The 9,478-nt window shown below is 40.1% G+C and overlaps 1 long non-coding RNA gene across 2 annotated transcripts; it reads left to right on the top strand.

Moving 5' to 3' along the window:
• The first annotated feature begins 4,831 nt into the window (after positions 1-4,831).
• On the top strand, positions 4,832-8,923 carry LOC134362748 (uncharacterized). 2 transcript variants are annotated; one of them, XR_010021642.1, is made up of 3 exons: positions 4,832-5,030; positions 6,527-6,602; positions 7,991-8,923. It is a non-coding gene; the product is annotated as an uncharacterized LOC134362748 (long non-coding RNA). The 2 variants fall into 2 exon arrangements; XR_010021641.1 differs by having other exon boundaries at positions 6,478-6,602.
• Positions 8,924-9,478: the final 555 nt, after the last annotated feature.

The raw sequence follows: 9,478 nt of genomic DNA, 5'->3' as shown, positions 1-9,478 counted from the left end.
ATTTGCTACCTCTGGCTCCTTGCACCATGAAGACATTCTGCCATCCTGCTCTTTTATACGTGGGAAGCATTTGGGATATTTTCTCTCTTCTCACACGAGAGAATCCAGTGTGGCAGTTACTGTAGCCTCCTCTCCCTTGTAAACAGCCACCGTAGAATCTTGGGCATCTAGGATTCCTTGTATGCCATGCTTGCGTGCAATGCCAGGCAAAATGAAGAGAAGAATAGTTAGAGAAAGAAGACATCACTGGAAAATAGGGAACATGTAAGGCAAGGGCACAGGAAAAGAGAGACTGGTGTATTTTTTGGTTTCTGTAAGAAACAAGTGGACGTTCTTTGGCCTCATTTTCTACTAGTAGAACAGACAATTCAGTATGTGTGTGTGTAGATATATTTTTTCAACGTGTATGTCTTTTTATGTAGCGAGAGTCCAGAAGCTGTCATGAATTTGTACACTGAAGAGAATAGTCATAAATGTCTTTGCTTTTTTTTTATGTCATATTACCTTATTTATGCCATGCATTATTATGTTTGTAGAATATAGATTGCTTTTATATGCTTTGGTTTTTCTTCATGTTTTTTTCACCCGTAGTCCTATTTTTCAAGAATCCACCAGTGTAAGACATATTGCATGTTCTTTTCTCTTGACTTTTTATTTTGAAACATCACAAATTAACTTGACCTGATGGATTTTGTGGAGAAAATTAAAGAGGGGTCCCTGAAAAAGGTTCATTATAGCTTTTATACTTATATTTCCCATCTGTTCGAATAATGTTTCTACTGCTTAATATTCAATCTGAATTTTTTCAGTGATTGTATGTGTGTGTTTGTGGGGGTGATGCTTATCTGAGAAGAAATTGTGAAAGGTGTGGCAGGGTAGACATATGGTTTAAGTTTCCAAGTGCTTTTCCCTTTGAGCTTAGCTTCCCCTGTCACATAGCTTACTTCCGCAATACTAACATGTAATGTGAGGCTAACAACGTATGCTAAGTGTCTGCAAGCCAACCAGTCTCTGTTTTCTCTATGGTCCCATAGAAATCAAGGGAATCCATAGCTAGCACAGGTTTGGGTGGGTGACATGGATAGGGAGGAGCGTGGTTAGAACAAGAACGTGTTTACATATTAAAATATTCAGTTGCAACATTCAATTCTATTTAGGCAAATGCTTCTCATAGTTTGGTCTCTCCTGGTCCCCAGCCTCTGTAACTATTTTCTCCCGCAGTTTCTAGACACTTCACTGTATCTCCGAGTCTCAGGATCATATTAACCTCTAAAATAAATCTGAAATGTAGGAGGAAGAACCTAAAGAGCTTCAGTCTAGCACTCTGGAACTTGGTCAAGTCCTACCATGACTAAAGCCTCAGTTTTTATAGTCAGGGTGTTGTCTTGCTCCAGAGACCCATTCCCTGCATTTCGTACCCATCAGGATAACTGAACTTCTCTCAGTGTAAATACCCAGGCCATCCACCCCTGAGGCCCTTCTTTATTCTATCCATTCTCTCTTTTTGCTTTTCTTAAAGTCTGGAATCCCTCAAACGCCTACATTGTGCCTGGGCCCTGCCAGATCCTGGTAGATATGGTTAGTGTCACCTTAGCTGTTTGGTGCTCCGGATGTCCCTTAGTCCTGTACTTTTCAATCCGCTGTACGACGTGCTTGTGAAGGCACACTTTGTTAGTTTTCAAAAGCATTTTATTTATCAGTAAACAGTGTCGTTGACTTTCATGTCCCTTCACCAATTCTTCCCCTACCTCCTCCCTCTCCCCGGTCCCCTACATCAACATCATATCCGTTCAGTTAACAAAGTCAAGGAATCGTGATTGTTGTGTCTTCTTCCCCCTGTCCCATTTATTTGTTTGTATGTTTATTTATTTATTTTTATTAGCTCCCACGAATAAGTGAGAACATGCGGTATTTCTCTTTCTGTGCCTGGCTTATTTCACTTAATATAATTTTCTCTAAGTCCATCTTTGTTGCTGAAAATGGTTGTATTCCACTATTTTTCATATCACAGCAGTATTGCATTGTGTAGATATATCACATTTTCCTAATCCGCTCATCCAATGATGGCTATTGTAAATAGTGCTGCACTAAACATGGGAGTACAGGTAACCCTTCGACATGATGATTTCCATTCCTCCGGGTATATTCCCAGTCGTGGGATAGCTGGGTCATATGGTAGATCGATCTGTAGTTGTTTGAGGAGCCTCCATACCATTTTCCATAGAAGCTGTACCATTTTGCAGTCCCACCAACAGTGTAGGACGGTTCTTTTTCTCCACATCCTCGCCAGCATTTATCATTCTGCCTTTTGGCTATTAGCCGTCCTAAGTGGAGTGAGATGGTATCTAAAAGTGGATTTGATTTGCCTTTCTCAAATGCTAAGTGATGTTGAGCATTTTTTCATGTGTCTGTTGGCCATTCGTGTATCTTCGAGAAATGCCTGTTCAGCTCCTTTACCCATTTTTTAATTGGGTTCCTTGGTTTTTTGCTGTTAAGTTGTTTGAGTTCGTTGTATCTTCTGGATATCAATCCTTTGTCCGATGTATAGTTTGCAAATATTTTCTCCCACTCTCTTGGTTGTCTTTTTGCTCTGTTAATTGTTTCTTTTGCTGTGCAGAAGCCCTGTAGTTTGACATAATCACATTTGTTCATTTTTCCTTTGGTTGCCTGTGCTTTTGGGGTTGTATTCATACAGGCGAAGACATACTTTTACCTCATGTTGGACAAACTCCCTTTCAAAAAAGCCTGCACTTTGCCAGTTCCCATACCTTCTGGAAACCCTATTCTGCCCAGATCTGGGTTTTTGTGTGTGTCAACAACTATAACTGAGTTTGTTCTCACCCGAAGTTTGTGCCTTTTAGCAAACTCGATGTACAACATCAAGATAGTATTTTTGAAGGTTAATTCTAGTTGTCAGCTTGGTTAGATGAAGGAACGCTGAGAAACCTGGTAAAGCAATCTTTTCAGGTGCATCCATGAAGGTGTTTCCAGCAGAGATTAGTATGAGAGTCTGAGTGGCCTGAGTGTGAAAGACCCACGCTCAGCGTGGGTGGGAACCATGCAATCCACTGGGGTCCGGAGGGAACAAAAGACAGAGGAAAGAGGTGAAGCTCTCTCTCGATCCGCTGGAGCTGAGTTACACTCTTCTCTCCTGTCCATGGACATCAGGGCTTGAGACTCTTCAACTTCTGGGTTCCAGAACTTATACCAAGAACACCATCAGCTTCTCTGGGTCTGAGGCCTTTGGACTTGGACTGAGCCATGCTACTGGCATCTGGTTTATAGACGGCCTATCGTGGGACTTTTCTTCATAGCCACGTGAGCTAATTCCCCTAATAAATCCCTCTCATGGAATTAAAGCATATCCTATTGATTCTGTCTCTCTGGAGAACCCTGACTAATACAGCATTTCTAGTTTCTGACAGACTTAGGTCACATTTTGTATGGTGTCATGTTTATAGATATTTGTACCATTTGTACATTATGGTAACCATACACCTTCTGGATATTTTTTCTATAAATTCCAAAGGAGTATTTTATAATTTAATACCAAATATGAATGTGCATATTTGTAAGTTTGCAATCTGTGTGATGCCAACTTCTGTCTTTTTTTTTTCCTAATTAGCAATCCAGTAATAATGACCCATTTTTAATTATGTGGAAATTTTCAGTGTTTGTAGATTTAAAATTTGTTGAGATATGAGTATCCAAAAATGTTAAAGCTAGTGTTCTTTTGTCCCTTTCATTCAGTCATTCATTCATTCATTCATTTATTCAATAACATTGACTTCTCTGACCCTTAGTTTACCCAGCCCTAAAATGGTTGTGAAGATTACTAACAATGCATGTAAAGTACTTTCAGAAATTGGAAACTAAAAATTGTTATTATAATTAGCTACAGTTTAATCTGGAATTTAGTAGTCTATTCTGTCTTCAGAACTACTGTAGGACATGCTGTCCTTTGCTGTTCCACTTGTAGCAGATGTCAGAGTTTTTCTAACAGGTACAGATTCCTATGCTTGGTACTGGGTGGAAATCTTGGACTTGAGCTCCACTCTTATCTCTCTCTGTTATGTTTTGGTATTCCTAAAATGTAAATACATGCTGTCACCTCTACCATGATACCTGGCATGTGATAGGAACCCAGTAACAGTTAGGCTGTGAAAGGCAGTGTACATTGCTACAGTATTTTTAAAGGGTAATTAGGCAGAATCGTTCAAAATTTCAAGTTTGTATATGTTCCATTGCAGCAATTCTAATTCTAGGAACTTAGAGATAGTTGTATATATGTACAAGGATGTTCACGTTGCAGCATCGTCTGTAACAGAAGACAAAACAGTAACAACCGCAAAACAACTAAAGGTCCACCAATATTAGACTGGTTAAGTAAATTATGATACTTTTAATCATGTTACTTATAATCAATCAAACGCTGTACGGCCATTAAAAAATTGAATGGGGTGCATACAAATTGACCGGGATCATCCGTGTTCAAGATGTATTGAATATGCATAGCATGCTGCTTTTGTATAAAAATAGGGGATATACATATGTGTGAAAGTAAAGAGACACAATATTCAAAATGTGAATGGAAGCACTTGGAAACATCTGGGGGAACACACGAGGGATTGGTAGCAGGAGGACTTGGCTTTCCATCCCATGTCCTGTTTTGAACTCTGAAGGGCGCAGACACGAACTCATCGACCTGTAGTACCGGCTGTCGGCTAAGGAGGGCGCTGTAGCCAGCAAAGCCCTGTTTACAAACCAAGCGCCTCGGTAAGCGGCCTGGTGAGGCCGGCGAGACGGGCGGTGGCGCATGCGCAGCGGCGGGCGCCGGGGCGCTGCGTGTTTGCTGCGGAGGCGCCTTCGCTCTGGGAACTTGTTCTGTCACCGAGTGCGCCGGGCTGGCCGCTTTGACCCTCTTGGTATCGGGTGGGCGGCATCTTGGGTGGCTGGGGTCTGGGACGCCACTTTTCTGGACGCTCCTCGGCTAAGAAGAAGGGCGCGGTTGGAAACCACATCCCCGAAAGGTAATACGCGCTGGGGCTTGGGCATGGCCCTTCCAGCCGGTAGCTTCCGGCCTGGGCTGCAGGTCTGGCAGTCGCCGCCTCTCACTGTCACTGCCGCGCGCTCGGCCCATCCGCCCCTTCCGACCCTTGACCCTTAGAGGCAGTGACCCTCTCGCTGCGCCACCCGCAGTCGCTGAAAGGGACAGTGTCTGTGATTTCCCCCCTACCCCCCATTCTTTTAAAAGCGAGGCTCCGGCCATTGCTGGTCAGTGAGAGTACGGAAGGACTGCTTTAAGGCGGAACTGTTAGTGTTGGGAACACTCCTTAATTACCAAAATGGAACCTCCCTCAATTCCCCAAGCTGTGTTATATTGGCACAGAGAAAGTGAGTAATAAGATAGAAGTTTGAGAAAAGGAACCCACCAGTACCGCCCTGAGATCTTACATGGAAGGTAGGTTTGTACTGTTTCCAGAAACACAAAGTGCATACTGTTGCTTCCAAACAGGTGTCAGCAGAGATAACTTCCTCTGTACGTGCAGACGGTTCATTTGGGGACTTTGTGAAGTGAACTGTGTTTACTCCTTGAGACCTTCCTCTCCCTCATCTCATGCCTCCTTCTATTTCCAGAGTGTCTTTTGAATCTCTCAACTTCTCTCTATCAGCTCCTCAACACACGTTTTGCCTGACCTATTGCAGTTGGGTCCTAATTAGTGTCCATTCATCTACTTGTTTCCTTTCAATCCATTCTTCACACAGGAAATTTTTTTAATACGTAATTGTTAAAAACTGAAATTGAATTGTAATCGGAATATTGCTCATAAACATTGCTCAAAAACATTGTTTTAAGAATAGAAAGAAACTCCTTCTCGATATCTGTAATATAAGGTTCTGCATGGTGTGGGATCCTGTCTGCTTTTCCATCCCCATCTCTTTCCACTCTTCTCCTCACTTTCTGTGCTGCAGATATACTGTATTAACCCTAGTTAATTAAAACTCATCCCACAGAAGTCAACTCAAATATTACTTTTCACTGTGACACCTGGAGTTCACAGCCCTTTCTATCAAGTTTTCTCTTAAAATAGGAACTCAGACTTCCCTACTGGTTGAATTTAATGGCATCAGTTGTGTGAAGACCAAAAATAAACTGTGAAGTCAAAGAACTGAATTTAAACTCTTTCAGTCAATGTATAATTAATGCTTTCTTAGCATTTGGTACTGGGCCAAGTTTTGTCAGGGATACAGAAGTTCTGGCCATCTTCGGTTTTAACTATGCTTTATTTGGGGGAATCTCGCACTGTTTTGTTGCCTTGTATCTGTTTTCAAGATGGAGAAACAGGAAGAAGGAAAGTCTGGGTTGTTACTAGGTGGGATTGAATAAGTGGAATAGCAAAATGCACAACAGAGAAAAGCGGGGACATGCTGTGTGGGCCGTGATTCCCATTTTCAAGGATTCTTCATTCTCTGCAGGGAGACAAGGCTGTCATACAATTTGGCTAATAAAAAATATATCTAATAGGAGGAAAGACTATCTCCCAGTTGGACAGCGGATGCCTGGGACTCGGTTCATTGCTTTCCAAGTTCCTTTGCAAAAGGTAAGCAAAAGTTGATTCAGTATTCTTTCAGAAATCTGAATTAACCATGTGGAACACTGGTTCTCAACCCTCTCACCCTCCATCTTCCCTTTTTATAGCAGATACTTTGTAATCCCCCTTACTGAAATGAAATTCATAGATAAAATATAATCTACTAAAGAGTTTATGACTTAAATTAGCTATCTAATGTTAGTTATTATTCAAATAGATGGAGACGATAATTGATCCATCAGCTCCACGTCTATGCAAGAAACAGGCTGAAGAGATGGCCTTTTAAGCAATTTACTCTTCAGAACTTTTACAATATGATGTGGAAGACTCACCGTCAAATCTGAGAAGTCTTCCCAAGTTAATTTATAAGTATAACATCATGTCAATAGGAATTTTCTGAGTCAGGCAGGTTCTTAAACTCATAGAAAAATAAACATCAATAGCCAGGAAAAGTCTGAAAAAGAATAATGGAGGTGGAGTGGGGAGTCCTCTAGCCCTACCAGATATTAAATCATATTAAAAGTGTGTTGTTGAAGCACAGGGGATTTTCAGGGCAGTGAAACTACTGTGTGTGATACAAAAAGGAAGGGTGGATACGTGTCATTGTAGAAGAGGATACTTGGATAAGATGGTGAAAAAGTTGAATTAAAAGGTAATGTGAATCCTTCCATGAATTTTTTGAAGACCACCTGTATTGGTCAAAACCCATAGAATATATAACACAGAGTGAACCTTAGGTAATACAAACTATGCGCTTTGGTTGATAGTGATGTGTCAGAGTTGGTTCATCGATTGTAACAAACGGACCACACTGGGTGAAATGCTGATGGTCCCGGAGGGAAAGTACAGTCTGTCCTTTGGCTGAGTTTTGCTGTGAACCTAAAACTGCTCTAAACACTAAAGTCTATTAATTAAAAAAAAAAAAAGTGATGTTGCTGGCCCTTGAATAGCCAGACAGATCCATAGAACAGAGTACAAAGTCCAAAAATAAGCCACATATACAAAAGAATATTTCGCAATAAAAGCCATCCTTCATACATGTAGACATTTAAGAAATATTTAGAAGCACTAGATATGATGGGCAGTCCAGTTGTTAGCTGGACATACAGTGGTGAACAAAGTCAGTGTGATTCTTGCCTTCTGGGAATTTACAGTCTGGTTAGGAGACCAACAGGAAATAAATAAGCATAGAAATAAATGCGTAGAATTGAGCTTATTTTCTTCCTTCTGGTCTTACTGGATGAAAGGATTGTCATGTAGCTTCTTCATTCCAGAAGAGTAGAAACTTTCCTTCAAAACCCATTGTAAGTTAGCATCACAGGGCTTGAATAAATGTATAATATAACACAGGATTTTAAGCACAAATTTGCTCTTTCTTATTTCGTTCTCTTTGACAGAGTTTTGAAGAGAAACTTGCTCCAGAAGAACGCTTTTCCCCTTTGAATCGTTTTAACAAAACCCGAGAACCAAATGAAGAACTAGGACTGATAATTGATTTAACATATACTCAACGGTATTATAAGCCAGAGGTAAACAGAACCCTTCATTGAAAAGAACTTTCTTCATTCTAATACTAAAAAAATTCATGGTAATTCAGCAGTAATTCAGAAGTTGTCATCTTGTGCTAATGTTAAGGCCGGCCTTCTTTCCTGGGTGATAATTTTAATAAGCGAACCAAATGGTTTCCTTAATTAAATATTTTTAATTGCTGACTTAAATGAGAATGGAGACATGAATTGAGGTATAATATTTGTCAGTAGGCTGTGGGTGTGGTTAAGAAATTTTATTAGCGTCCACATTCATTATTTTGAAAATGCAGTAGATTTAGTAAGACTAGTAGTGGCCTGAAAGGAAAGAAAAGAATACGTTGTATGTCTTTAGCACTTATTTCAAGCAGTTGCCTGAGCATATGTAAGCATCATGGTAAATAAAAGACACTTGTCCTCTAAATTTTATGCTTTCATTTCCTAATATCTTTTCATATAATAAGGAAACCTATGTATTCTGCTGGCCCCATGTGGCGTATCAGTGGGAAAGAATTATCCTCCTGACCAGTTTCATGGCCTTTGGAACAGTAACACCTAATGTTTCTTAGCACTTGTATTTGTATAGCAGTTTGCCATTTAAAAAGTACTTTCACACGTATTAATTTAGTTAATCTTCACAATAATCCTATGCTGATGAAATAGCAGCAGTATTAATGTCTCCTATTGGGTACTTATTCTGCACTAAAGTCAGAAGAGAGATGATTACAATTAACAAACAGTTTTTGCTGTTTTTGATAAAACTGAGGCTCAAAAAAGGAAGAATTAAAACTTGAGTTCATTGTCTCTCTTGTCCTTTTTTATTGTGGTAAAGCATCCATAATGATATTTATCAGTATAGTCGTTCATAAGGGTACCATTCATTGGCATTAAAACCATTCACAATGTTGTGTAACCATCACTACTGTCTATACCCAGGACTTTTTCACCATCCCTGACAAAAGCTGTGTAACCATCAAACTGTCATTCTCCCTTCTCCCTGGGCCCTGGTATCCTCTAGTCTACTTTTGCTCTCTATGAATTTGCCTGTTCTAGGTACCTCATTGAAGAGGAATCATACAATATTTTCTCTTGTGTGTCTGGCTTCTTTCAGTAGGTGTGTTTCTAAGATTTATTCAAGTTATAGCATGTATGAAATGTTCCTTTTTATGGCTGAATAGTATTCCATTGTGTGCATATAACATATTTTATTTATCCGTTCATCTATTGATGGGCAGTAGGCTTGTTTCCACCTTTTGGCGACTGTGAATAATGCCGCTGTGAACAGTGGTATACAAATATATGTTTCAAACCTTGCTTCCATTTCTTTTAGCTACGTAGCTAGGAGTGTAATTGCTAGGT

This window comes from Cynocephalus volans, chromosome 14 (assembly GCF_027409185.1).
Source record: "Cynocephalus volans isolate mCynVol1 chromosome 14, mCynVol1.pri, whole genome shotgun sequence".
In the NCBI taxonomy this organism is placed as follows: domain Eukaryota; kingdom Metazoa; phylum Chordata; class Mammalia; order Dermoptera; family Cynocephalidae; genus Cynocephalus; species Cynocephalus volans.
Note: the sequence above shows the minus strand (reverse complement) of the source record. Positions and strands in the feature narration are given on the sequence as shown.